Source organism: Hirundo rustica, chromosome 7 (assembly GCF_015227805.2).
Source record: "Hirundo rustica isolate bHirRus1 chromosome 7, bHirRus1.pri.v3, whole genome shotgun sequence".
NCBI lineage: Eukaryota > Metazoa > Chordata > Aves > Passeriformes > Hirundinidae > Hirundo > Hirundo rustica.
In genome coordinates, this window is record NC_053456.1 from 21,400,532 (window position 1) to 21,427,797 (window position 27,266).

Sequence of the window (27,266 nt, forward strand, 5' to 3'; positions counted from 1 at the left end):
CACATTTATGTCTCCGCTTATTTGACTTCAGATACTTTGTATATTAATGTAAAGAAAAAATGTACCATAGAGAACACTCAAAATAGAGCAGAACCTTCTAAATAATGTTGCAATGGGAATAAAAAAACTGGAAAAACTTCCATTCTTTCATAGCTTGGGTCTTATCTTCTGTAGCTATCTTTCCTTCAAATCTCCATCCAACCTTATTTGATGCACCTCAGGTACCTGCACAACAATTTAAACTGGAATACCTCTGCTTGGATGCTCATTAACAGTAGAAATCCTTGTCAAAACAAATCTTTTTGCTATAATTCTTGTAAAATTCATGTATTGTTCTTTCCTATAGCTATATCTTGCTTAAGTGCAGTAAGTTACAGCTATACCTTTTTTAGAAATATCAAATTAACAGAGGAAAACTAGTGCTTCCATTAAATGCAGGACTTCACTTCTCTTAAATCTCTACATTTTATTTTGAAAACTGACAGACTACTTCATAGAATCATAGCTGGACTTCCGAAAAAATGACAGAGACCTGCCTGTTAAATTCTGTCAAGTAATCCTCCTTGTGATCAAAATTATAAGCTATTAACATTCCTTCCAGAGAGTGCTACATCCTTCTGTATTTAATGCCACATTGAAGCAACTAGCATATCTCAAAGATTAATTTTCTTTATCTTGACACATGATAAAAATTCTCAACTTCTATTGCAGCAATGTAATAACTTCCAGTTATACAGTAAGAGCCACATTTTGGTAACACTGCCTAACATGTCAGCATTTTTGAAATCCAAACAGTTTCCCAGGTTCTTCAGTGAAGGTGCACGACTGATGTAGTTATGAACAGATCTTGCTGGCACCAATGCCTGGTGTCACTGAACCCTTGAGCACCACAGCCCTGGAGAGGTGCTGCTCTGCTGTGCGGCAGCTCAGGGCACAGCAGCAACGTGGGATCTGCTCAGCAGCTGATCCACGGCTGCTTCTGTGTCACTGCCTGCCTATGGGACCCCACTGGTACCACTTCAGCCCATAAAATCTATGGCTCTGCACAGCTCAGTTCCTGCTATTAACGAGTCTTCAGTACTATTACTCAAACAACAGCACCAGGGGAGGCTTTAGTCTTCCCTCTACTGCTTTATTTCACACATCTAGCAGTGATGTCTGTACGAACAGGTGCATATTTCTGTACAGCTCTGCTCTTGCTCCTGTGAATTTCTGAAGAGGAGAAAAAGGTATGTTCACATGTATCTAAGAATCAAAAAGTAGTAAATTATTCTCAGTAAATGATGATACACAACAAAATGCTCTAAATTCCATTTTTAGAACAAAAGGATTTCTGAGTACCAGTGCCCCAAGGCTACTCACTCTAACCACAGCACAGTGTCCCAAGGAGCGGCTCTCTAGGCTGGACACAATTAAGTACAGACATGGAATTACTGGACTGTATGAAGCCAAAGAGCGTGGTACCCACCTCACAAGTGCAGGTTATTCTTCTAGGATGGGGAGCTTCCTGTTGCAACTGATACACTGGGAGGAGGCAGAAGTTAAATTCTAATTAATGCAGAATCATTGTGTAAGTTAGGCATTTTAACATTAAACATTGCGGTTTAAATAAAGGAGACTTTCTGCAAAGTTTAACTCAAGGTTACCAAGGATATAGAAATTTACTAACAAGTGGTCAGAAAGAAAGAATGCTGCAAGCCAAAACAGGATATTGATTTTCTTTACAACAAATTGATCAAGTAATATGAAATAACTAGGTGAGATCAGACAAGCTTCCAACAAACAGATCAGAAAAGAAAATAATAATAAACACAAACTAAAGTTTATTATATGTCAAATCAGGCTGCTGTCAGACTTTCTTCACTAAGCAGATGGAACCTAATCCTACTATGCTGGGCACACAGCCAGTCACCTGCAATATGTCAAGACTTTACAAGAATCACTCAGACCTGTGCACTATCAAAGCCTCTGCCTTTGCCACTGCAAAGAAAGAAAAAGATGGCCTTTGCATTTGCAGGTTTGAAGACATAATGAGTTGAGTAGTAGAGTAAAACAGCTAAGGCCCAAACTATGACATACACTTACATTTATATATTCCCTCCTCCTTTTTCTTTATTTTTAAAATAAGCTTCATCAAGCCAGAACAGATCTTTGCAACCAGATATAAATTTAATGCTACTAGCATGTGCAGACTTTCTAGTATAATACCAAAGGAATGACTTTCAACTTCCATGCCAAATGAATCTGGTTTGGCAAGTCACCGTCAAAATGAGACTGTCAACACTAAGTTAGTATTTCAACAATACAGTAGAAATGGTAAATGGACATTTGCAATTGTAATCTTTGAAAATTAAAGTACATTCCAATCATTAGTAGGAATACCAAGGACTACATTGTGCTATCACCTTCTTAAGATAATAAGACCTTACATTAATTTAACCAATACAATTTGGCTTCATTACGATTCTCATTTGATCCCACGTCTTTTCCACTGGCAAATGCTGTATTTATGTGTCAACCTACATGGGAATGGAGAAAATGGCAAGATGCCCAATGATCATTGAATCATAAGATAAAACAGGAAAAAAAACCCATTCTCTTTGTTCCAAAAAAAACCAACAAACCAAAACCAAAACAAAAGAAAAAAACAAAAAACAAAAAACAAACAAACAAAAAAAAACCACCCCCAAAAAAAACACCCACCACAAACAAACAAAAAAAACCAACCAACCAAAAAAACCCCTAATGTTTTTTCCCTATTGCTACTAAAATCAGTCATTTCCATGTTGGGCTGGTAAAACAAAAATGATTTTTGCAAGTGATGAAGAACAGCACACAGGTATATAAAAGTTATCATTTTAGGCATACATAGCATGACCATTTATATTGCCAGCACACAGATTCCCTAGCTTCTATTGTAAAAGCTGTATTTGCTGGCACTGGACTTTGTCCATATCTAACTCTGAGAACTGCAGAGCCAAGTTCAAAGGGGAAAAAAAAAAAATGAAAGAGCAAGTTAATATTTTTCTGAATTTCACAAAAGAGCAGTGGAGACCCAGAATCAGCATGCTCCACAGAAACTGGCTGAAAACTGAGAACTATATCCCACCTCACTTCAAGCCAGGCTGAAAAGATTTTCTGAAAGGAAATTCTTTTCCACCAGCGGCAATACCTTTCTCCTCTTCCAGTAAGAGGCACAGCAGGCTGACTAGCTAAGTTACAAAATAGGATTCCTCTCTCCTCCTCTAACTGATGTATGCAATTCAAACTGTTCAACATCAGTTTCCTTGCTGTAATTATTGCCATCCTTGCTGTAATTATTGCCAGGGAAGTCAAACAACATGTTCCTCTTTGTCTGCCATGAGACTGAAATCTAATCAAATCTCAGAATTCAGAGCTTGCTTCTGAACCATGGGAAGGTTCACCATAGCAGGAAAACCATGATGTAAGAGAGTGAGTGCAAACATATCTGCAAGTGCCCAGGCTTCCATCAAGCTGCCAATGAAGATCTGGTATTAGAGAGGTTCAACCTCCCTATTATAGATTATGGCATGGAATAAACTGAACTAGGAAGCAGCGTTCCCTGAGTCCACAGAAGGAACAGAGCTGAAAAAAATAATCAAATCTGCCCTCTTACACTTGCTCTCTTTCTAACCATGGTTCTCACTTAGTCTTTAATTCCACACCTCTGATTAAAAAGTCTCCCAGAGCAGGATAGAAACCTTTTAAAGTAACCACATTTTCTCAAGTGCTAAATCTCCTTAACCTTCAGAGAGCAAACATTTTCACAATACGAAATGTTGCTTGAGCAAATGCCAAATCCCTTTATCCAGGCTGAAGACACCAAGCTGAACATATACAAAGTAATGCAAATGTGAGTCTGACATCCCTAAACTGTTAAGTGTACTATACACACAAACATTCTGTTTTCAAAATCTGCTTTTCACAGAAGACTCTTCTTTCTTGCTGTGGTTCCTTGAGTTTCAAAATGTCTCACATCTTGGCTTTTCCATCTACAAACAACTAGAATTTATAGGTGAGCCACTGTGGGAAGCTACGATGCTCTTTTACATTTTTCTCATGTTTTCCTCCATGTCCCTAAACCTCCATTCACACAGCCAAATAAGAGCTCAGTCCTTTACATGGAATTGTTGTGCATTTAAAAATGGCCGTTTGCTTTTTTGTGGGTTTGGTTTGGGTTTGGTTTTTTTGAGATGAAAACAGCAAATTTTGAGTTCCCAAGAGAGTGGCACTCTGATCTCGGGGCAAGGCACCTGGGCTGCAGCTGAGTAGGGCAGCGTGCAGGACCAGCCCCCCGGGCTAGGGCACACACCCCCCAAGAACTGCAGAGCATGGGCAGGCTGGCAGCACACCAGGCTCTTCCAGTAAGGGCTTCAGAAAACCTGCTTGTGATTTGTCACACCGGGCCAAACAAATGCTCTCGTTTTACTACATTAGCAAATTCCTGAAGAAAACAATTTATTTTGAGTTTTCTTAATCAGCTCCGGTGATGCAGGGCACTAGATCACAGGAGTCCTAGAAGTTTGCAAGGACACCAGCTTCAAGGCATGAATGGAGTTTATGTAAGCTCATGTCTAGGCAGACAAACCATTACAAGCAAGGCCAAGCAGGAGTGGGACAATTCACATTAATAAGGGGCAGAGAATCTACTCTGCCAAATAATCTATGTTCACCTGTCCTTGGGGGTGGTTCAACTGCACCTATCTCTAAACAGAAGTGAACCCCTCTGATGCTTCTTAAACTCACATTCTCATGAAAAGAGAAATGAGTCTTTTAAAGCATCCAACTGAAACTTTTTCAGCTCTGACTTGGGAAAAAACCCAAAATGCTGAGATACTTACAGTAAGATTTCCAAACAGGTGGTCTGTATTCATCAGTATCTGAAAGAAAACAAAAAACCTTAATGTTATGTAGGAGACATTTTAACACAGAAAAAACCTGCAGAAGTGCTTGCAGAATCATTGAGATAATATTGCACCTAGGTTCTAAACTTACTTTTTTACTTTCATAGAACAACTTGTTAAAATTTCCCTCTTTCTACTTAAACTAAAAATGTGAAAAGGTATTTCTTTATCCAGCTAGAATAAAAACTGTAGAAACAAATATGAAAAATGGCAAACATGCAGATCAGAAGCATACTGTGAGGAGGAAGGATAATGTACATTATTTTACAATGTATAATCTTTAAGTTCCATTTTCAACTACACCAGAAAGAATTTTTAAATCTCAAGTTATATTCCAATAAATGAGTTTCCATGCAACTTATTGTTTTAATTCTCAAATAAAATTAAAAACAAATAAAATCCCAATGTCTTCTAAGTTCTGTCACCCTTATGACTTGTTTTAAAACTGATCTGACCTTTTGAGCTCAGGGCTCTGCTGCAAACTTTGACTCTGATCCACTCCTTTACTCCTCTGACCAGCTCCAGTTCTGAAGCCACAAGTCAGCAAGGCTTTCAGCAAGACGCTGTGCTTGTCTCCTTGGAGCTGGTGAGAATGATTCCATCCTCATTCCACGCCAGGGTCACGAGCTGAGGCACCCACACAGCCAGCCTCGCTATCTGAAGCCACTTCTGACTGCAGCGCCGCGCCTGAGCTCTGTCTGCAGTCGCCGGCTCACTGGAACTACCTGCTGCCTCCAACAAAATACCGGCTTCTAGATTTTATTATAAGGTTACATAAAGATCAAGCAATCTGGGAACCTGTTACTTGACTTTTGGCCTGAGTGGCATCTCCACTTGAGAGTCCTTAAGGCCTGCAAAACTGAGCCTGAAGCTGAGATTTTGCCTTGCCTCCCTTTAGAGTAAGCAATCTGTCTTCTTCAGATACTTGCTGTAGTCCATCTCTCACACATAGTCATGTCAAAAATCACTAAACTAGAGCTTAGTAGAAGGAGATATCTTCCAGTTTAACTGGCACAGACTTTTCCAGACCCTCCCAGAACACTCCCTGCCCTGACTATGCTGTAATTTAGTTCCATTTTTTCCCTCGTATTTTAGTTCTACGCACGAAGAGGGCCGCATCCTTGCAGACCACCTTGGTGGCAGTGGGTTTTCATAAATAAAATTTCATTATGATTTTACTATTAAGGCAGCACTCAGTGAAACTGTCATACCCCTGAATAAGATGGGGTTTGATCTTTGGAAGGCCCTGCAGATGCTCTACCACGTCCTGCAGATCAGCAAGAACACCTTGAGTCTGCAGAGAGACCTTAAGCAGCTCGTGCTTCACTGTGGCAGGAAAAGCAAATCAGCGGCAACAGATGCAGCCAGGGTTATTCATTCCTACTTTGATACCTTTAATTAAGGCAGTGCAAGTCGATTCATTCCAGAAGCATTGTAACATGATCCCTTAAGCAATGCAATGTCGCACGGAAAAGGGGCAAAAGTTTTAAGCAAAAATAATGGCTTTAGTCCCAGAAGACAATTCTTACCCCACCACCTGAATTTACTTTTGATATACTCTGGATTTTGGCAACGTGTGCTAGTTGAATTCACAAATAAATAATTTAAGTAAAGGACAACACTCAGAGTATTTTTATAATATGAGCTGACTGTTATGAAAATACAAACATCTTGGCAGTCTAACCTATACTTGCTCACACTCAAGCCATTTAATTGTTACAGCTAAGGGCATCGTGGTTATAAAACTAAAAAGTGACAATATTTGTGCCAAACAAAAAACCTCAAACCTTGTTAAAGTTAGCCAAGAACAGCAGTTACTTTCATACAAGAAATATCTAACATTCAGAAACAGGAAGGAATGATTTATGTTATGCAGCTGTGCAGAAGGATTTTGTTAGGAAAAAAATCTGTCGCTGAGCTTTATTGCCTTTACAGTGTGAGAATACCCTCCAGCCATCCCACACGAGGTAATGAAAAAACAAAAGGTCATTTCTATTGTGATTTTTTTTTAAAAAAAAAGGGTAGTAGCAAACACAAGCACAGTGAAACAGTGAAGCAGAGGGCTTGTAGTGTTTGTTTCTAAAGCAAGAATGTTTCTAAAACTATCCTACTACACAAAGATGAAAGAGTAAGCATAAACACCAGCCCTGTCTATTAGTTACCTGTTTTTAAAGGTTAACAGATGTGGTCACATTGAATACATCAAAAGTATTTAGAAATTCATCATTAGGAGAAGGGTTTGATTTTCAGATAGTACAGGCTTCCACGCATGGCATCTCCAATTAGGCATCTGAAAACCACTAATAGGTGTGATAAAAAACCCACAGCAAATGTGGAACCCAAAATACATTTTCTCACTAATGCTGCAGCACTTTCTAATTAATGCAATAAACTCTACACTGTCAGTTCTCAGATTTTTTTCACAGTAACTCAGCTCTGCTAAAGGTTTTCAGGATAAAATAGCTGCGCATCAGGTTCTATCTTAACTGTATTTTCTGCCCTGAGATGCAATTCAACTTAAAGCTATTCTTCTTCAAAGGCCTAGAGCATTACAGAAAACACAAATACATAAGCTGATGCTATCAGCTCTGTCCAGATGTGATCTTACCAGCAATGGTCAGATTTTTACCTTGCTCAACAGCAAGGACATTTTAGATCAGGAACACTGTCCAAGTACATAAATTGCAATTTCAAACCGAGACCAGTTTCAAGCTGACAGACACTTTCCCTCAGAATTAGCTGGGCTACAAACACAGGGCAGATCATATGTACTAAAAAACCACACAGATTTCCCATAAGCCAAATTCACCATGTAAGACAGTAAACACTTTTCTTCAGCTTTCTATAAAGCTTCTGACAAGTGGTGCTTCACCAGCTTTACTCGGAGCAACTCAGACATAGTGTTTGTTCTTACTTTGGCAGTTTGTACAGGCAATATTTAATGCCATCAGTTCATATACGTAGAATCCTGAGGATGACACGATCCAAATGGCTCATCCTTTCTTATTTTGTCTCATTCAGAAGTGCAATGTGTCCTGAAGATCTTCCTTTGGTTTCCTTATATTCTAATCACAGGAGAAATTCTGGATACTCAGCACTTGCTTGCCATCATCTTCTTTACTCACAGCACAGCCCTCCTCTTTTCCAGGGCTTTGCCTTCCCCTAGCCTTAGCAAGCTCCACCTGCATGCAAGATCTCATCCATCATCCTTGAGCAATGCTTGGTTTGCTTCCCAGGGTTGTCCTGTTAGGACTCACCTACCCATCCCACTCCATCTGCTCAGCATCTCATTCCATCTCCTTCCATCGCATCTCTACTCCGAGGTTCCTTACTATTTACTTAAATGCAAGGAGAACAGAGACAAAGCCCACAACAGCCCAACAGGGAGCTTCTGGCAGCAGTCAGAAATGTCACCGCGGGCAGGCGCAGTGCTCTCTGGGCCCAGAATGCCCTCCTCTGAGCACATCAATTGACCAAAATAAAAAGAAACTATGCATCTCAAGCATGAAACACCTGCAATGAAGAACTGAAAAGCATAGAGTGACCATGAGAAATACTTCCACAGAAATGGGCTTCTGCCAATAGACAACCATACAGCCATTTGGAAGCTCATATACAGACACAAGCACAAGGAGAACATCTCAGATTTTCCATAAACACAAACGTGACTAATCGTGATGTTACAATGTAACATTTCCCTACATTCTTCTGCTTCTTTCTTACCCACTCCTATTTTATTCACTACATAAATTTGGACAACTGCAGCATTTTCAGAGTGTACATTTTAACTGTAGATATGAAAACTGTTACTATTGCCTCAAACTGTTTAGAGTGCTTGTCTTTGTGTATTCCTTTTAAAGAAAGAATAAAAATGTTTACTTCTGCTTGAAATGGCTGTTTCTCTCCCCGCTGGAGATCAGCCAGTTCACGGGTAGAGGAGCAGCAGCAGCTTAACTCCCATAAAGCAATGTAGGATTTACAGAGAGATTTCCCATAGAAAATTCAGTTTAGTTTCATTTTACTGGATGGCAGTACCTGCACCTTGATCATCTCTAACATCAGTGATTAATGGTGTCTGGGAGGAAAGAATCATCTATCTGCTGAGACAGCAGCTCTTACCCCAACCTTTGGTTTTATTTGATAATATCTCTGTTGAATACAGGTGAGGCCTCAGGCAGGGAACTTTGTGGAAAAGGCCAGTTCTCAGCCATGTGGACCAAATACCAGCATGATCAGGAGAAAAAAATGTACATTTCATGTTCTGAACTCGTCTAGGACCAAAGAATGTGGTGTCAGTCACAAATATGAAAAGATGCAAGGAAGTATAAACATTCTTCTGTAAACTCCAACTAGGCACTAACCAGAAAGCGTGTGTTGCAAGATGCTAATCTTGCTTTGTTTGGCAGCAGCACGTGTCATAAATTAATTCCTGGAGAGATTCACAACCAGCCAAGTGGACGTGGCCATTTGCTGACCCATACAACAGACTCCTTTTTGTGCCTGAAAAGCAACTTCTAGAAAATTCGTCTCCAGCTCCCAGATCTTCCTTATTAGCACCTTCTCTATGCCCAAAGGATAAAAAAATAAATATAAAAAAACACATGTAAAAAGTCCCTTGACTTAGAGAAACAAAGCCATAACTTATTTGCTAGTGAGATTCTCAAGCCACAAAACCCAGCACAGTTGAACAGAAAATGTCATTTCATCTCTGTTTTTCAGACTATAAGTGCCAACAGCATTTCAGAAACTAAGCTCAAGCCATCACAAAATGTTTTCAGCAGCAGCCAAGCAGGTCCTAGCAGTAAAGGCTTTTACACACTCCAACCAAAATAAAACTCAAACAGCACAGCTGAGTTAATTGAAGGATGAATACAGCCACTGCCCGAGGCAACAGCACTAAAACAGATGGGCTACAACTCCATGGTTTCAGGGTATATATGAGAAGCTGATCCTTGGCTGCAGCAGCACTGGAAGCATTTTGCAGAAGTCTCTGGGTAGCTGGCAGCAGGAGGGGAAGATGATGCCAGGCAGCTTCTGGAGAGGGGCAGCAGGGTGAAGGGTGCAGAAAACACCAAACCACCCCATCTACAGCATGTGTAAGGGGCACACACTAAACATCCTTCACTGCTCCTAGACAAGACCTCTGGATGCCTCTTTCTCTGCACAAAGCCTCTTTCCACCCCTCTGCTCCCAGGAGCTGTAAGGTAGATGACAATCTGCGATGGGGTGCTGGGCAAGAGCAGGACCTCGGTACAAAGAGCACGTGTGACATGAGCACCTGCTGCCCAGACATGAGGAAACCAACCTGGCCTGCCCTGGCTTCAGAGTGCCACACACAGCTGCCAAAGGCTGCACAGAGCTGCGCTTCACTCGCTGTCAATGAACCAACAGAAAGCTGTGGTCAGGCTTTCCTACCTGGCAAGAAGTTTTCTTAGAAACAAATACTTTTTCAGCAATTTAAGTCCTTCACATGAATACAAAAAGGGAAATGATCCTCTGGCACAATCCTGTCCTGCCTTTACCTTTCCAAAGCAAAAGGGCAACCAACTATTTCTGACCAAAATATCTTGCATGGGCTTGCAGCACATTTTTAAGGATATGATGTGCAACATTTTGGAATATTCCTTTTCTCTTAAACAAAACCTGTTTTACTGTCACTTTACAAAAAAAGTTGGGGTTTAGAAGTCACTGAATAAATAATGTTAACCCAAATGTAACGTTGCTCTAATAGTGACTTAAAGACGTTAATGACAAGAACCTGATGGCACATATGGCCTGGGGCCATGTGGAAAACACTTAGGGTTTCACAACCGAGGCATCACAGAATTTCCTTTGTTTATGGAAGATCCCCACAGGGCTGAGAACACCCCAGGCAATAAGCATCACATTTCTCTATGTCACTCAGCAATGATGACTGATACTTCTACAATGTCTTTGATGCTTCTTTAATGTTATCTCTGGCACACAATTTCCTTTGAATTAAGAAAAAGAAAAATGCTTTGAAAACTTCTAGACCTATCAAGGCTCTTCCTAAGACACCAATGCTGTAAGGAGCTTCAGTGCAAAAGTCTCCAAATAAACCACCATCTATTTTCTCCACCTTCTCCAGGCAGGGAAAAGACATCAGACAGGCATCCAATCCAGTTCAGCATGCTGGCAGGTGTTAGAGCTCAGCATGCACCTGAGCGCTGTGCACACAGCAAATCCTCCCAGCAGAGCATCCCCTGCTCCGAGCCCACCGTGCTGCTGACACAACCCACCGTGGTGGGCAGCTGGAGTGAGGCAGCTGCTAAATGCCAACTAAATCCCAGTCTGACCACAGACACAAACCGCCTCTAGGTCCAAAAAGGAGCTTTTGCCAGCTTACGTGGTTTGTCTCCTGCCAGGGGATGGCAATCTGCAGGCAGAGGTCACAGGCAGCAGCTCAAGAGCACCCAGCTGCTCCCAGGCCAGTCCTGGGAACGCTGGCACACAAGAAAGGCACTCCACCACTAAAGCCAGCCACCCACAGGGATGTGCCCAAGCTTGTGGGGAGAGGTGACAGGCACCAGTGACAACCAACTCTTCTTATACAAAGTTTTACTCCTTTACCTTGCCCTTTGGCACAGGTAGCTACACTTCTCAACGCCCATAAATTCAGATGCACATGGTCAACTTTGGACTTTTAAAATTAAATGATATTTGAGTTATCTAAGCAAGAAAACAGTTCAATGTATTTTCTTCTCTTTTTCAGGGGCATTCCCATCTGTGAGGAGAACAAGAGGAAATTACAATCTAAGGGAAAGATGCTGAAAACAGGCACCAATAATGAAAGCATCCCTTCAGCTGCAAGATGGCACTATGTCACACACGCTGTATCCCAGGAATTTTTAATAGGACAAAACTTATTTTTATTTGCTCTTTCATCCTCTCATGCTTTTGCTTTTACCGCTCAAAAAAGGGTACAATTACGTTTCTAATTATTACTGGAGAAAAAATGATTGGTGTGAACAATGCCCCAGAAAGCCACAAAGGCTAATGGCATCTCTCTGATGTGACCAAGGGGGAGACAAGAAAGCACACTCAGCAAAAGTGAAGAGGCCTAAAGAAGGGCATGCTCTGATAATTACTTTAGTGTTGAGGGGGAAAGAAAAAAACAGATCACACTGCCATCCTGTTTCTACAAATGTCTGATCTGGCAACAATAAATTCTGTGGGAATGCTTCTAATGGGTTTGAATGAGAAACCCACTGAAAACAGCCAGAGGTCAATGCCTTTTATGAGCAGGTCTGCTATTATTGCCTCTTTATAAATGATGGGAAATTTTAAGAGGTAATATTTTGTTCATCACAAGCACTGCTGCAGTGAAATGAACTCATCCTCTAAGTGATCAAACTAGGTTGCAAATCATTCATTCCTAGATTTTCATTTAACCAAAGCAAGGGAAGCAAGTATTAATTTTTCCTCCTCTTTGCTAGATAAAATACTGGCATATGACTGCATAAGTAATGAGAAATAAAAAAAAAATTTAAAATCCTTTACAGAAAGAAAAAATTAAATTTTAAGGTGAAATTTTCACATATGCAAGGGTGACAAGCAAAACACAGTTGTTTTGCTCTTTCTCTTGACAGTAGTTTAATGGAGGGGTGGGGAAATACCCCATGAAAGCACAGGTAGCTTACTGTTTAAGGTAAGTTTCAAAACATCTAGTATGATTTCTTAGCGTTGCTGAAAGTGTAAAAATTTGTCTCTCAGAGAGGTAAAAAGATGAAAAGTGCCACCTTGTGGGCATTTAATAAAGACAGCATTTAACGTGGCCCCCTGTTTCCAGGGGGCTCTCTGTCTCCAGACAACAGGCTGCTGCTGATTTTCAGTGTTACTGGGAACACACCTTTGCTCTCTAAGAAAAGACAGACACGATGGGAATTGCTTCCTGACACAGCTCTGCAGATCAGCTGCAGGTGAAACAACAGAGGCAGGCCAAAGGCTGTCTTGTAACCCTCTGATTTATATCACCACATGTATCCTGAAATGTCTAATTTACACCGTAAACAACTCCCAACTGAAGATGTTGTCAAAATCAAACATGCCTCTCTAACGTATCTATTTAAAAGAAAAAGAGCCTTTTTTTTTTTTTTTAATTCTTTGTGACAAGACTGACCGTGACTGCAGCCCCGAAGAGATGGATCAATAAGTTTGGTAGTTTCCCATCCTCCCTATGGGTTATTTGAAAGGTCTATTGCAGATGAATTTTGCAAGGTTAAAATTTTCAGAAATAGGCTTTTATTGGATGAATTGCCTGTTTTAGATTTAACAGGAATTTTTTTCCAATTATCTTTTAGATCAGTACAGCAAACTCTTGTTCACTGTAAATTCAGAGTAATGTCAGGTTACGCAGACTTGAATACTGTAATCAGACGTTTTTGTTTTTAAACCCTGGTTTTCTTTGTAGACAGTATTTTGGTCATGGCCAGTGAAGTTCACATGGAAGGCTGGAGAAATGTCTGTGGAGGCTATTGCTTTTATACTCTCTCATTGCAACCATAGTAAGGGACAACAAAGGAGAAAACATTTACCCTTTGACATTGCCTTCCCTATTTTTTCTCCTGCAAATCCTTCTTTGTCTCCTATTTTAAAAGCTGTCTGTAGAGAGACAAAGCTCATTTCCCATTGCTTGCTTCACTTCTTCCAAACATTGATAATACTAACAAGAACACATCAGTTTTACCATAACTTCAAGCCAATGACAACTGTTATAGCCACGACCTCAAGGCATTCACAGAAATAGTGTTTTGTCTTCAGTTCTCTAAAACATCTAACAGGGAATATTGATTGGAGTTTGATTACACAAATATTCTGAACAGTTTCCCTATTAGTGAAAAAGAACAACATAATATGGTGTAAAAGTGTCTTCTAGCTATAAATTAATCTTCTCCCCTGAATACAGTGTCTGTCCAGTCAAAGCTGAGCAGAGGAGACCCTAAAAAAAGGACAAGCACTTTTGAAATACAACCCCTCCATCCATTGCATAATGGCCTAATTTGCTGAATGAGGAGACGTGCTTTATCACTGTTTGCTTGGTTGCTTTGATTTGTATTTCCACACACAACACCAACATAATGAACGTAAGTTCACTTTCCTACTGTCAAATACACTTTAAAGTAGAGCACTGTGGCTTTACCAAAAGCTAAACCTCAAAAAAAAAGCACAAGACTGACTCTGCCACCCTATCCCTTGGTAAAAACCCGCTGAGAACTTGTCCACCCTTGCATTTCAGACCAGGACAGCTCCTGTGCATTCAGTAACCACCTGGCATTAAACAAAAAACAAACCCACCCATTAGCAACCCAGGCAAAAATCAGAGCCTTCCAGAGAAAATTAAGAGCAGATCTGATTTCTGACTGCTATTACCGGCACCAAGACAGACTCATATGTTCCAAAGTTTCCAACTGTGTCAGATGGTCAAATAGATATAGTTTCTCCTTCCTCAAACTTGACCCATTTAAACTCTTAGACCATCAAGTTGTAACAAACCTATTATGATTCCTGTTACAAAGAGGTTTTTCATTTTATAAAACAGTTGTCAATAACACACACCATTGCTCAGGCAAAAATATAATTTGCATTTACATCCTTATTTTCAGAACAGATGCAACTACCAAGTAAAGTACCCCTGCCCAGGATCATGATTGTTTTTTATAGCGTCATCAAGCAAAGTCCTAAAAAAATTATTGGTAGAGTCTGAGACAGGAAATGGAAGCAATGTGGTACGATGCTTTCTTTTTAAATTGGAATTCAAGCTTTTGCTCCAAAAGGCATTCTCCAACTGCCGTGCTTCAGTCTGAGAGACGTACTACTCCTTACCTCTTCTGGTTCTCATATAAAACATTCAAGAGGCCTCCAAAGAAATTAATTAGGATGCTCCAGCTAGAAAAGCTGAAAACTTCACATTTCTTTTTTGGCAGTGCCAATGGCTCACTATTATAACTGCAGGCAAAGAACTATAGTGAAAGCTTTTCATCCAATAGTCCCTCCCTGTTTATAGCATTACATCCATTTTTTCATAATGATTTTCCTCCTTGGCAGGCTCATCTGCTGCACTAGGCAGGAACCAGACAAAGCAGAGAGAGCAGGGCCAGGCCATGGAGAATGTGTGCTCCGGGTGCACTCCTGCACCACCCAGCACACTGTGGGACTGGAGCAACAGCCAAACAATCTCACAGGTGCTTCAGCAGCTCTGCAAGCACTGAGAGGTTTTCTGCATCTTCCCCTTTGTCCTCAGTTCAGCTCCTTCTGGGTTTGGGAGGAGAAATGCAGATCAGGGGAGCTGGGAACAGGCTGCAGGAAGGAGAGATGAACAGAGGTTTGGTACTGCCCTGAAGGAATGGGAGAAATAGCTGGAAAGCTTGATATGAGCAATGCTCAGAGATAACCTCCAGGCCCTTTTCCAAGTAATCCCACATTTCTTTCCCCCTACAGGAGATGAACTCAAGATGGTTTTCTTGTCTCAGTTTTGAAATTGTTTTCTTTCTCCTTCTTTTTTCCCATTAATTAGAAGAAAGACAAATTGGTCCACAAGTAATGGAAACTTGGGTTATTAGCTCTCACGTTATCATGGTACTACATTAAACAGGTTTCCAACAATTATTAGCTACATTTTGCAGGATATCAAAGCATCCTTACTGCAACTAAGATCCCATGGAAATGTCCCCAAGTGAAAAGCAGACTTAGTCCTACATAATAACACATCTATAAGAACAGTAGCTGGTGAGAGAAGCAGGGGCTTTTGTAGATCAGTTCATCAAAGATCAGGATCTCTATTCTCAAGTCTTGCTAACCCAGTATGCCCCCAGCCAGCACTGTCTCTCTAGATAACAGCTGTTTTGTGATGTCTTCAGCCCCACTTTGACTTTATAAAAAGAACCCTATCATGGCAATTGACAGCACAGGAAAACACATACAGACAGACACAAGGATAGTGATAGGATATGACAGATGAAAAATCCATTTTATAATTTAAAAATGGTCCTGGCCTGACACAGCTTGGTGAAAACTGCTGTGAGGCAGAATGCAGCAAGCAATTGCCAGAGACTGTGATACACAGGATTTCCATACAGAAAGAAGGGCAAAGGCTAAGACAGCTCTGAGACACTGCATGCCCTGCCTGTCTTCCAAGCTGCTCTTGCACAGCAGTGGGAGAAGGAAGATGCCAGTGTTTTACATTTAAAACTCATGACTAACAGCAGCATCAACAGCACCCCACCAAAAAAGCAATAAAAAAAGATCTTTCTGCTTCTCATAGATCTTTCTACTAAGTGAGAAAAGAAGTCAAGCTGAGTTAGCCAGAGTGAGCTCTCCTCTGACAGAGCAGTCTGCAACTCCCTCATCTCAGAGGCTGCTTGGGTTTCTGTCCCAGGGGTGCTGCATGCTCTGTCCCACCCTGGGGCTCACCATGCTTTGGGACAACTGGGACACAGGGGCTACAGTTCAGCTCCTGCTAATTCTGAGCCTGCAAAAGAGCAAGTCGAGACTAAATTATCGTCTTTGGTCTAATGCAGCTGGAGGTGGATTGGGATGGGGATATCTTCTTATATAGTACACTTTCAACAAAACCTAAGGAATACAAGATGCTCCATCGAGTTACTGCTGTGCTTGCTGCTCTGCCCCTAAGGAAGAACACACAAGGGTGCTGGGAGGGGACTGTGACCACAGCTTGCTTTGGCATGACGTGGCATTGGGCAGATACACAGGTCAGCCAGGAGCTCCCTGAGCTCCCTGAGCACAATAAAGCAACAGCACAGCTACAGGCACACGAGCTCACCACTGGAAACAAATGCTGTGACAAGCTTCCTCTCCTTCTGTTTCTATTAAACCACTGAAGAATTTTCTCAACATTTGTTAAGTTCCATTTATAAATATACTGCTAAAAAAAAAAAAAAGAAAAAAGAAAGCTGAAAAGGAAATCACTAGAATTAATTGCTGTGTCAAAATCATGCTTCCTTTATTGGAAGGATAAACCCATGCATGCACGTTCTGCCTCTAAGAGAGAGGTGAGGAAGAAGTACATCCTGTTTGGGGTTTTTTTGTAGGCTGTTTTTATTAATGAAAAATTATCCAAGATTGCACTGAAATACTGTGTCCAGATTCACATGGAAACCACAAAACACAGCTGAAAAACACTGGAAGACTGGCCCTACCGAATAATTATCAGCAACTTTTACAGTCTGTAGTCTGCTCTGGACTGTACATGTATCAGATACTAATTCAGCATTGAGGACACTGATTTGTACCCTGCCAATGTGAGACAAGGAATGGTCAGGTACTACACTAAGGCACTGAGTTTGTTTTTCAGAAGTGTTCTCCTTCTTCACAGTCCCCTATTTATACAGCACAAGAAATAATTTAGTCTCTCCTTACCCATTGCTGCAGCAGTACTCTAAAACTTTCCTACATTAAATACTTTAGTGTGAGGATGCTGAGGCACTGGAACAGGTTCCCCAGAGAAGCTGTGGCTGCCCCATCTCTGAAAGTGTTCAAGGCCAGGTAGGACAGGGCTCTGCTCTAGTGGAAGATGTCCCTGCCCATGGCAAGGGGTGTAGGAACCAGATGACCTTTAAGGTCCCTTCCAACTGAAACCCCTCTGTGATTCTATGATGCTCTATTGTACTTGCTATGTAATTTAAATGGCTGCAGCTGTGGTAGCATACCACAATGCAGTGGGCAACAAAACAATTCCAGTACTTAGGAAACAGAGTTTTACCTTGATGTTTGGAGTGAAATTTCACACAAGCAAGATGCCTTGGGACACTGAGTTTCTGATTAAGATCAGAAAATATGTATTTTTATTTCAGCTTCCTAAATGGCAAGACTGCTCTTGCAACAAAGGAAGCAGGAAGGAGAAGGAGATGAGGACTGTAGCAGAGAGGAAACCACCACCTCCCTCCCACCAGCACCAGGAGCATCCAGACCCAAGCACGTGATGTTTTCAGCAGAGCCAGATCCTGCCACCTGCACCAAAGCTGGATGTGACAGTGGGCTTCCTTACAGAACTGACACAGCCCAAAGGAAGTTACCTGCTCACTGTGAGCAGGAAGGTCTAGCCTGCAACTTCTGCAGAGGTCCACAACCAGAGGACGCAGTTTTCCTAATGCATTCTCCCAAGGGACTGAGATTCAGTCACATGAAAAACAGACCACTTTATCACACCCTATAAGCATTAACAAAAATATAACATGACCAGCCTTCCATGATACTTATCATGGGACAGCTAATAAAGTCATGAGAATAAATTCAGGGATGAATATATCACGGAAATTAGACTCACAGAGGAATAAATAGAATTTTATGAGCACAGTTTCCAGTAACTTTGAAATAACTTCATATATGTGATTTTCACTTTATATACCTTTTTCATTCAGAGTGCTGTAAATGTCACTTGTCAACCAATTCTTAACACATTCACACAACTGAACCATTGGCTTTCCTAGCTGGGTGTGACCAACCTTCCTCCCTCCCCCTGACTAGAATCAGGACAATGACCCATCACTCACTCCACACACAGCCAAACCCTCAGAACAGGGTGGAGAACTGCAGGAACTCTTCCCAGCACCTTCCTGGGCATGGCCAGCACGGGTGCTTGAGGCCCAGATGTCATGCAATTACCAACTCCCAGCTATATTGTTAAATGCTTTAGAAGATCAAACATTTCAGAGACCTTTAATGGCACTTCTCCTTGTTTCAACACAGACTCCAAAAAGCAACATCTAGAGGGTTTTTTAATTTCTGCCATCATTTGTGAAGATATACAAGCCAGATATAATCCATGGCACTGAAAGAATAACCAAGCCAGTTCATGATTTTATGAGGGAGGAGGAAGCATCTCATCTTCTGTTAATAACTACAGAAGTGCCCTTGGGCAAGGTCTCGGGTCTGTTTTGTTTCACTGTGAAGACATTTGTGTGCAGAACTGTACAAGCTCTGTCCACAGGGTGGAGCAGCTCAGTAGCCTGAGCTGTGGATGCTACACCCCACCTTCAGAAAAAACAGAATTGTCCAACAATGTTTATTCAGCTTAGACTGCACAGAGCATCTACCAGTGCCTGCACCCCTTGGGGATCCTAAATAACCTGCTTTTATTTAACAAAAATAGCATAGTCTTCCAAAAGGCTTGCTTTGAGTTTATTGACTAGAGCAGTATTTAAATTATGACCATAGTACTGCCATTGTGAGTAAACAAAAACTTTTCTTGACACTGAGATGTGCTTTCTGTCCGTAGAAAACTTTTTGAACACCTAAAAAAAAACCAGACAAGACCTCTCAGAGAGAATTAGTGAGAGAATAAAGTCTCCAAAACCTGACAAAGCAAAAAGCATCAGCTGAGTCAAAAATAAACAGAAGAAACCCGACATTTACACCTGAAACATCAACCCTTGGCCAACGTGAAGTGTACATCAGGAAAATTTTCTAGATCCTCACATTCAGAATGTCTTTCACTTTGGCATTATCAGACGAGATTCTGTGATACACAGACTGTCTCCATTCTTAGTGGATCTGCAAGTGTCAAGGAAGAAAGGGATGTAATTGTTCAATGATGTGCCTGAGCTGATAATTGCATAAGAGAGTCTCTTTGGAGAAAATCCAAAAATCTCACCTTAATTCATTACCTGAGCACACAACTGGACATGTCCTTTCCAGTTTCAGCAATCATCCTCAAACATCTGATTTCTTTAGGTTCTTATACAATACTCACAACTGAAAGAAAACACGATTTTATACTAGCCACTGTGTGAAGCACGCTTCTAAGCACTAAGCCGAGAAGCCGTGACTCAATTTTTTTCATCCTTGTCTATACTGTTAGTGTCACTTCTCCGGTATTTTGATCAATTTATAACAATTTACTAGTTAATAGATCTTATACAGGTTTTTCTTTTGACTGCATTGCTGGCAAAACCTTTTCAAGCTTGCTGTCCTTATTTGTTTCATTAGGTTCTATAAGTCATAAAAGGTTAGCACAGCACTTAGGAGAAAACATTCTTATGACTCTCAGCACTTGGACACTTTTTCCTTCCAGACACGTGGATAGGAGTTGGAAGGTCTAAGTTTCTCTCTAAAGTGGTTTCAATTTTTAACAAATCACCTTCATTTTAAAGTGTTAATAAAACCCCAAACCTAAACATTGTACTAATATCCCTAAATTTTTTCATCTGATTAGGCTATTTGTAGTTCCCATTGTGACTAGATGTCGAATTGCTTAAATGTCCTCTAAAATTAGCTTTGTGTCAGCCGGTATTGAATGAAGCCCAAGTGTTTTAAGCAAGGGCTAACCACTTCAAGAGTATCTGTTGCAACCAGGTTAAATTTTGAATTCACTGCTTTTCTGGTGAAAAAGACCTAGCACAGGCAGTGCCACATGGGATATGTATCTACTTTGTTGCTCACCTTATGCTCTTCAGACAGTTTTCAAAGTTCTTTACTTTTTTTTTTTAGCCTAGCAGCATCCATGATAGGTACCGTTCCTGTCATTCTACATTTATGTTCCCTGTTGTGTCAAAAGCCCTACTATAAATGTCTCAATTCCATGAACAAGCTTCCGTTGCCTACTTCAGTTAAGGAACACTTTTCTGCTACAACTGGACTCTAATTAAGGGGCTCTGTCAGTAAACTTCAGGGTTGCCACAAGTTTTAAGCATAGTTCAGGGCCACATACACAAATATAGAGAAGAACCTGAATTATAGATGATCAGTTTATTTCTTGTTCTTAGAAGGCTCTGCACACAAGCCAAGAAATAAGCAGAATAATTTTTGAGTATTTCCCATCCTACAGAGAATCTGCAGCATTACCTGTTGCGAGCCATTTTTTAGAGGAACACTTACTTTCTCTGTACCTGTGCTAACCAAGCACTCTAAAATGGAATGCCCTTTCCCAGGAAAGAAAACATTTATTTAGAGAAAATTTTCTCTCTTTAAGACTGACACATTAGAAAATATGTGCTTGAACCAACATAAGCATATCCTACCTTTTGAAGCAGCCACGAGTCAGTAAGCACAGTTTGCATGGAGAACAGTAATCACAGATGCATAGATCTTGAAACAGTAATTTGTTAATTAGTATTTCAAGTATAGAAGAACTTATTTCAAAAGGCTCACTTCATACCCATAGTAGTAAATAGTCATAGAAAATTAATTCTGTATAGTATGACATCAGAGCTCACAGCTGGGGAAGCAATTCTGTTAAGTGGGCAAATTACTATTTATGTGCTCTTTCAGAAATGCATGGATACCTGAAACAGAGGTATCAATGGCCCCTTTGTCCCTGCCCTTTCTGCCTGTAGCAGTGTATTGCTTGTTTCTTTTATTCTGATATTTTCCCTAAAGATTTCTCTATAATGAGAAATTTCTATAAAATTTCTCTAAAAACTGCACTTGTTCATCATCTCCGTATAAAACCCTATCTGCCGTACTGACTACAGCTCTGTCTCTAATCCCATTCATCTGTAGCCACTCATCAGAGTGCAAGCACTTTGAAGATTAAAAGAGAATTGCTTTGCTTCTCATTTCTTAACCACCAATACTCAGGGATGAGTTTTCATCCACTGGCAGGCTCTGAGCAAGAAGGCAAGAGCATGAATAACTAATGACAAATATGCCCATGAAGATCTCTCCCAGCTGTTTTGAAATGTCTTCCTTTGTTCACACAAGAGAGTTGATGAGCAAATAAATGAACAGGAAGGGAATTCATAAAAGACAAGCACAACTCGCAAGCACTAAACTTAACAAAACTATTTTTCTTTCCAAGTACAACGTTGACTTTCTTTAAACATTTTTCAGGATATTCAAAGACACAAGCAAACAGTGGGATAACTTAATACTTCCCCTCCTTTTCCCTCTATGTTGTTTGTTATCTTTCCAACAGCTGAGTCATCCAAGTGGAATGACAGCGTGCACCTTAGCTGTGTCACTGTGCAATCTCGCATCTTAGGGTATGAACAGATGGCTTCAGGAAGTCTAGCCATAGAAACGTGACTGATTGCTCTTCCTGTCACTAGGAAGCTGCTACCCCGCAGGGACCCAGCACAGCAGGACTGGAGGGTAGCCCTGGGCCACCTCTCTGCTAAACCAGGCAAGTGGCTTCAGCTCAGCTTCCCGAACGCTGGGCATGCAGCCACCAGGCTTTGTGCTGTGGCAGCAGAGAAGGACACCAGCTTACACACCACTCCAGCTGCTGCATCAGGCAGAAAGAAATAGCCAGAAAGAAAAAGGAGGCTACACCTGTAATCAACACAACCTTCTGTAAGGCAACACGACTGTGCTGTAGAAGGGAAAAGAGCACTAGAACTGGGTATCTGCTCAGGTTCCGGACATCTACACACCCTGCATGTGAAAATGCACCCTTTGTGTGGACTAAGATGTTTTTAAAATCCCCACCAGCTCTTAATAAGCAATTCCCATGGATGTCAAATCTGTTGCATCTATTACTTGCAGCAAACGAAAGGATCAGCCAGTAATTTGTTTCTGCTTCTCAGAGAAAATTACTGTCTTCCAGTCTTCTGCTGATGCAGTCCTTGTGAAGGACCTGCTTTACCCTGTTAGATCAAACTTGCATTTCAGGTGCTTGGCCACTGGAACACAAACTGAATGTAGTGGTGAAACCCTACTTTGGCTGGTACCATGAAAAAGCATGGAACATATGGGTGACCACCTACGGTCACAAGAGGCTATTTCTGCCAGTGTAACTTTATCACAGTCCCTGAATATCCTGAGTTGGATCCCAAAAGGATCATGGAGCTCAGGTTCTGGCCCTGAACAGGCCAAAATCACAGCGTATGTCTGTGAGTGTTAACTCTGAGTAACTATGAACCCTGCTGGGATGACAAGTTTGCCTGAAGTAGCCAGGGTGATTGAGGTAACAGAGGTATATTTTCAGCTAACAACTTCCAGGCTCTCCCATTGCTGGCTAATTCCAAGAGGGGCTGCTCTTCTTCTTCCCATCTGTGGAGCAGCTGAACCCCTCTTTCCCATAACCCACATCACAAACAGTCTCATCATCTGTACCACTGCACCAGGGGAACACGGGCAGCCCCCTCTATATCTTCCACACAGCCAGCTGTCAGCACAGGATATCTTGGAAGGTCATGAGGGAGAGACAAGGATAAGACAAAGAAAAGAATTTCAAAATAACTAAAACTGATAAAGTGAAGAGTCTTGATGTTTTCCTCCCTTGTACTTTATTGTTACATCATAATCTTGCCAATGAGCTATAACTAAAAAAGGGTAACTCAGGAACCCCTTAGGCTTTATATGGTTTTCTGCAGAAAGACATTGTTAATACTAGAAACATTTTTCACAACCAAATTTCCCAAGAGTGCCAAGCTGCCACCTCAAAGGTGCAAACTGCAGACAGTGCTCCTGTGGCAATGTGGAGCTGTTCTGAGGACAATGGCAAAGGGCAACCACCACCAGGACCTGACTTTCAACCACCTGAGAAGTGCATGTCCCTGCCAGTTCAGGATCTGAAGCAATGCCAGCCTGGTCTCCAGACCTGTCCCCTTCTAGCAGAGTCTTTGGACTATGCACTGAAACAGCCATAAAACACACCCAAGAGCATGGAGAAAACACGTTATGAGAGTTCCCAACCCTCTCCTCTCCCTTGCCGTGTTCACACAAGTACACACTTGTTGAAAGGGACCCAGGAAACTTGGAGAATTTTCTCCCCCACCAAAATTGACATGGCAATTTATCTCAAATTTTACTTGCTTCTGGAGCACAACTTATTAGAAGCAGCCTGAGAGTGGTGAAATTTGGTTCAGTGTGATACACCTATATGGGCTAGGGAAAACACAAATGCAATGCTGAGCTCAGAATTTATGTGAGTGAGCAGAACCAAAGAAACCACACCCCTGAGACCTGTTTGCTCAGGACAATTTTACCAGTATAAGATAAATGTGATTTTAAAATAGTACAGTTACAGCTGCTTAATGCCTTAAAACAGATACATTAATCCAGACATTTATTTTGCCTTTCCTCAGATTTGCTGATATTGCTTTGGTCGGGGGTTATGTTGAAATAAACAAACCCCATCTTTTTTCATATTTTTAATGATTTACTGTGGGTCACCTCCAGTGTAATAACTGAAACTGTAACTATCCACCGGCAGCCAACATTTAAAATAAAGGGAGAACACTGTTCCTGAAGCTCAAAGCAAGCATGTTGTAGTCTGTCTTTGTTATGTGCTGAAACAAAGTGTGGCAAGCTACCTCAGCTCAGAGGACTCACAGCAACACAGTAAGCTGTGCTAGCTCAACCATAAATTAATCACAACCACATCTGCAAACATATTGCACTGACATACATTTGTGCATTTACACAACTTGCACTCTTGCACTCCTAGTTTAAGACATACTGTAAAGGCTTTACAGTTGTGAAAGGCACCACGTTCATTTGTTGATGCATATGAGCCATATTTGTTGCATTGTTTTATTGTCAGTTTTTGTTTTCTTAAAAGGGTGCAATCCTGAGGTTTTACCCTCAGCAAGATGTTTAAAAAACTAGACAGACACAGCAGAGCACCCCACTCTATCTTCTCTTGACTCATTACCTTTTACACATATCAATGACATTTACTGCAACAACAGATGTGGTAACACACAAAACCACCAAGTTACTTTGTAAGGCAAATTTGTAGTAATAGAATATGTCATGCAGTCGATCAAGCATATGCAAATTGGAAAAGAATGACGTTAAGTTTAAAGAAAAAAAAAAAAAGGAACCTGATATAGGAATGCCACTTTCTTTAAAAGTTAAAATTAAAATATTCTCAATTTTTGCAGACAAATATTATAATGGCACTCAGCATGGAGAATGCGTGTATTTCAGCCTAAATTTTTTTTCCTGTTAAGCAAAACTACAATATTTACCTCTAGTGCCAGTGTAGCAAACTACCCATTTTCCAACACGCTAATTCAAAAGGATACAATGTAAACAACAGGGGTTGTTACAAACAGCCAACCTGCCATTTGATCTCTGTGTTCACTTTCAATTTTAAGTTAAAGAGCTTGATCCTCACTCTACACCTGACAGCATGCAGGGCCCCCCAACCTGCACCTCCTGAAGCCCCGGGAACTCAGTAACAAGATCAGGCACATAACGACAGAGACAGTTCACTGTGACCTACGAACAACTTACATCATGAAAAACTCCAAGAGGAAATATAAATATGGGAGACAGCGCTGTAGCTAAATCCAATACAGCATAGATTTTATTTGCAGAGAGCTATCCTGCAACATGTGCTAAACTTCTTCTTAGATCGGGCTCAACAGGCAGAATAAAATAGCAGGTGTCAATTTTTAAGAAAATCCAAAAAACTGGTTTTAGTCTTTTAAGAAATTGTACCAGTACAAGAACCAGGAGATTAATGAAAGCGAACCATTTGTTTACATATGAAATAAAATCCACAGTCTAAACACAGTGAACAGACTTCGCATCCTCTATTCACTAGAAATCACTTGTGGTTCACGAGCTTCTTTCAATAAAGAGTATCCCGATTATCCTGTTAACTCCGTACTGACCTCAGTTGCACTAATTTCTGTTTTCCTTTGCATTGCTGCATTTACCTACTGCTGAGAGACACAATTTGAAGCTTTTTTGTTTGTTTGCCCGCTGTAAAATTGTGCACGTTAAGCACAGGCAAGCCTAGTTTAATAACGTTACTTAGCAGAACCCACACGTTCAACAGTTTAAACTAGAGTTTTCTCGAGCCGGTTCCCACCGCGCCGTCCCAGGCTGCGAAGCACGGCCAGAGCAGCACTCCCAAAGCCTCCTTTCCCGGACGGACCGCGGGCAGCTGCGCCCCGTGCGCCCCCCGGGGCTCCGCCGCGCAGCCCCTCGGCTGCCGGGGCTTCCCGGGCACCCCAACTTTTCTCATGCCGCCGCAGCCGAGCCCCCGCCGGGCCGGCATTCCCGCAGCCCCGGGCCCGGCCCTGCGGGGCGGCGCCCACGCCCAGGCGCTGCCGCGCCGCAGACAAAGGGGGCGGCGGCCCCGCGCCCGCCGGGCCGAGGCGGCGGCGCTTTACTCACCGAACAAGGTCAGAGCCATCGCGGCGGCGGCGGCGGGGCGGGCCCGGGGGGCGGCGGGGGCTGGCCGGGCGGCGCGGCGCTGGCATTGGCGCGGCGGCAGCTCTCGCATCAGCGGCGGGGCGCGCCTGCAACACAAGTTGGGCGCGGGGCTGTCAGCGCGCCCCGCGGCACCGGCGGCCGCTGCCACTTGCTGCCGCGGGGCGGGGCGGGCGCGGCCCGCGGGGAAGGGGAGGGGGTGGGCAGGGCAGGGCAGGGCCGGGGGGTGTCGGAGGAGGGCGGCCGGGGACGCGCGGCACCGGGGGCAGCCCGCGCCCGCCCCCCGCCCGGCGCTCACGCTGCGTCCCGCCGCCTCGGGGAGCCATCTTGCGCCGCGCACGGCCCGCCTCCGCCCGCCGCGGCCGCCGGGACGGTTCCCATGGCAACGCGGCCGCCCCGCCGCCGGGCACAAAGGGAAGCGCGTCCCCCCTGCGGGACGGCCCTCGGGGAGCCCCGGGCCCATCCCCGCACGCCGCTCCGGCTCGGCCCGCGGGCACCGCTGGGGCCGTCCCGGGCACGGCTGCTCCTCTGAGGAGATGCCCTGCGGAAAGCGACGCTGCCCCGGCCCGCGCCTCCTCGGCCGTGACGAGGCTGCGCCCGCCTGGTCCGGCAGAAGAGCCAGCGGTCCTGTGAAAAACGTGACTCGTTAAAGCGAGGTGAAAATTTCCACTTACGTGACGGCAAGCATGAAGAGAGCAAACACACAGATCTCCCCTCAAAATATTTCGGGCGAGAAATTTCAGCCAGCCCAGCTGTCATCGTTTTTCGCTGTCCAGGACTGTAAATTTCAGCGCTAAAAGCGCCTAACTGAAAAGGCGGCACCGTTCCTGGTGTAACTCGCTCGTGCTGCCGGCGTTTTCCACCTGAAAGCAGACACGTACCCCAGAGGCTGGCGAGCACCGGGCAGCCCCCGGCAGAGGCAGGGTGACCAGCCAGGGTCTCCCCGCGATCAGCGCGTCCCCGGCCGCAGCCTTCGCTCTCCTCTCTGGTGCGCGCTGAGAATTCAAATCCAGCCGCAGCACTATCCACGCAAGTTTAATCCGCTACAGCTGTGCGAATCCACCGCCTTCAGCAGAGGCTTCGCAGACCTCCGCCAGGGCAAGCGGGCTTTGCAGGTGTTCTCATGGGCGTCATGGAGCCTGTCCCACCCGCTCCTGGGGCACCGTGGTGGCGGCCGTGCAGTGGGAAGCCTGCCTGCCAGACACGGCTTTTGGCAGAGAAGAGCCTGAAGAATTAAAGCATGTACACAGGCTG

At 42.8% G+C, this 27,266-nt stretch overlaps 1 long non-coding RNA gene across 1 annotated transcript; it reads right to left on the bottom strand.

The window, feature by feature from the left end:
* Window positions 1-1,025: 1,025 nt before the first annotated feature.
* Window positions 1,026-26,031, bottom strand: LOC120754952 (uncharacterized). Its single transcript, XR_005701617.1, has 5 exons — window positions 25,977-26,031; window positions 4,863-4,901; window positions 2,430-2,519; window positions 1,469-1,524; window positions 1,026-1,212 (listed from the first exon to the last, which is right to left on the bottom strand). It is a non-coding gene; the product is annotated as an uncharacterized LOC120754952 (long non-coding RNA).
* Between the last annotated feature and the right edge of the window lie 1,235 nt (window positions 26,032-27,266).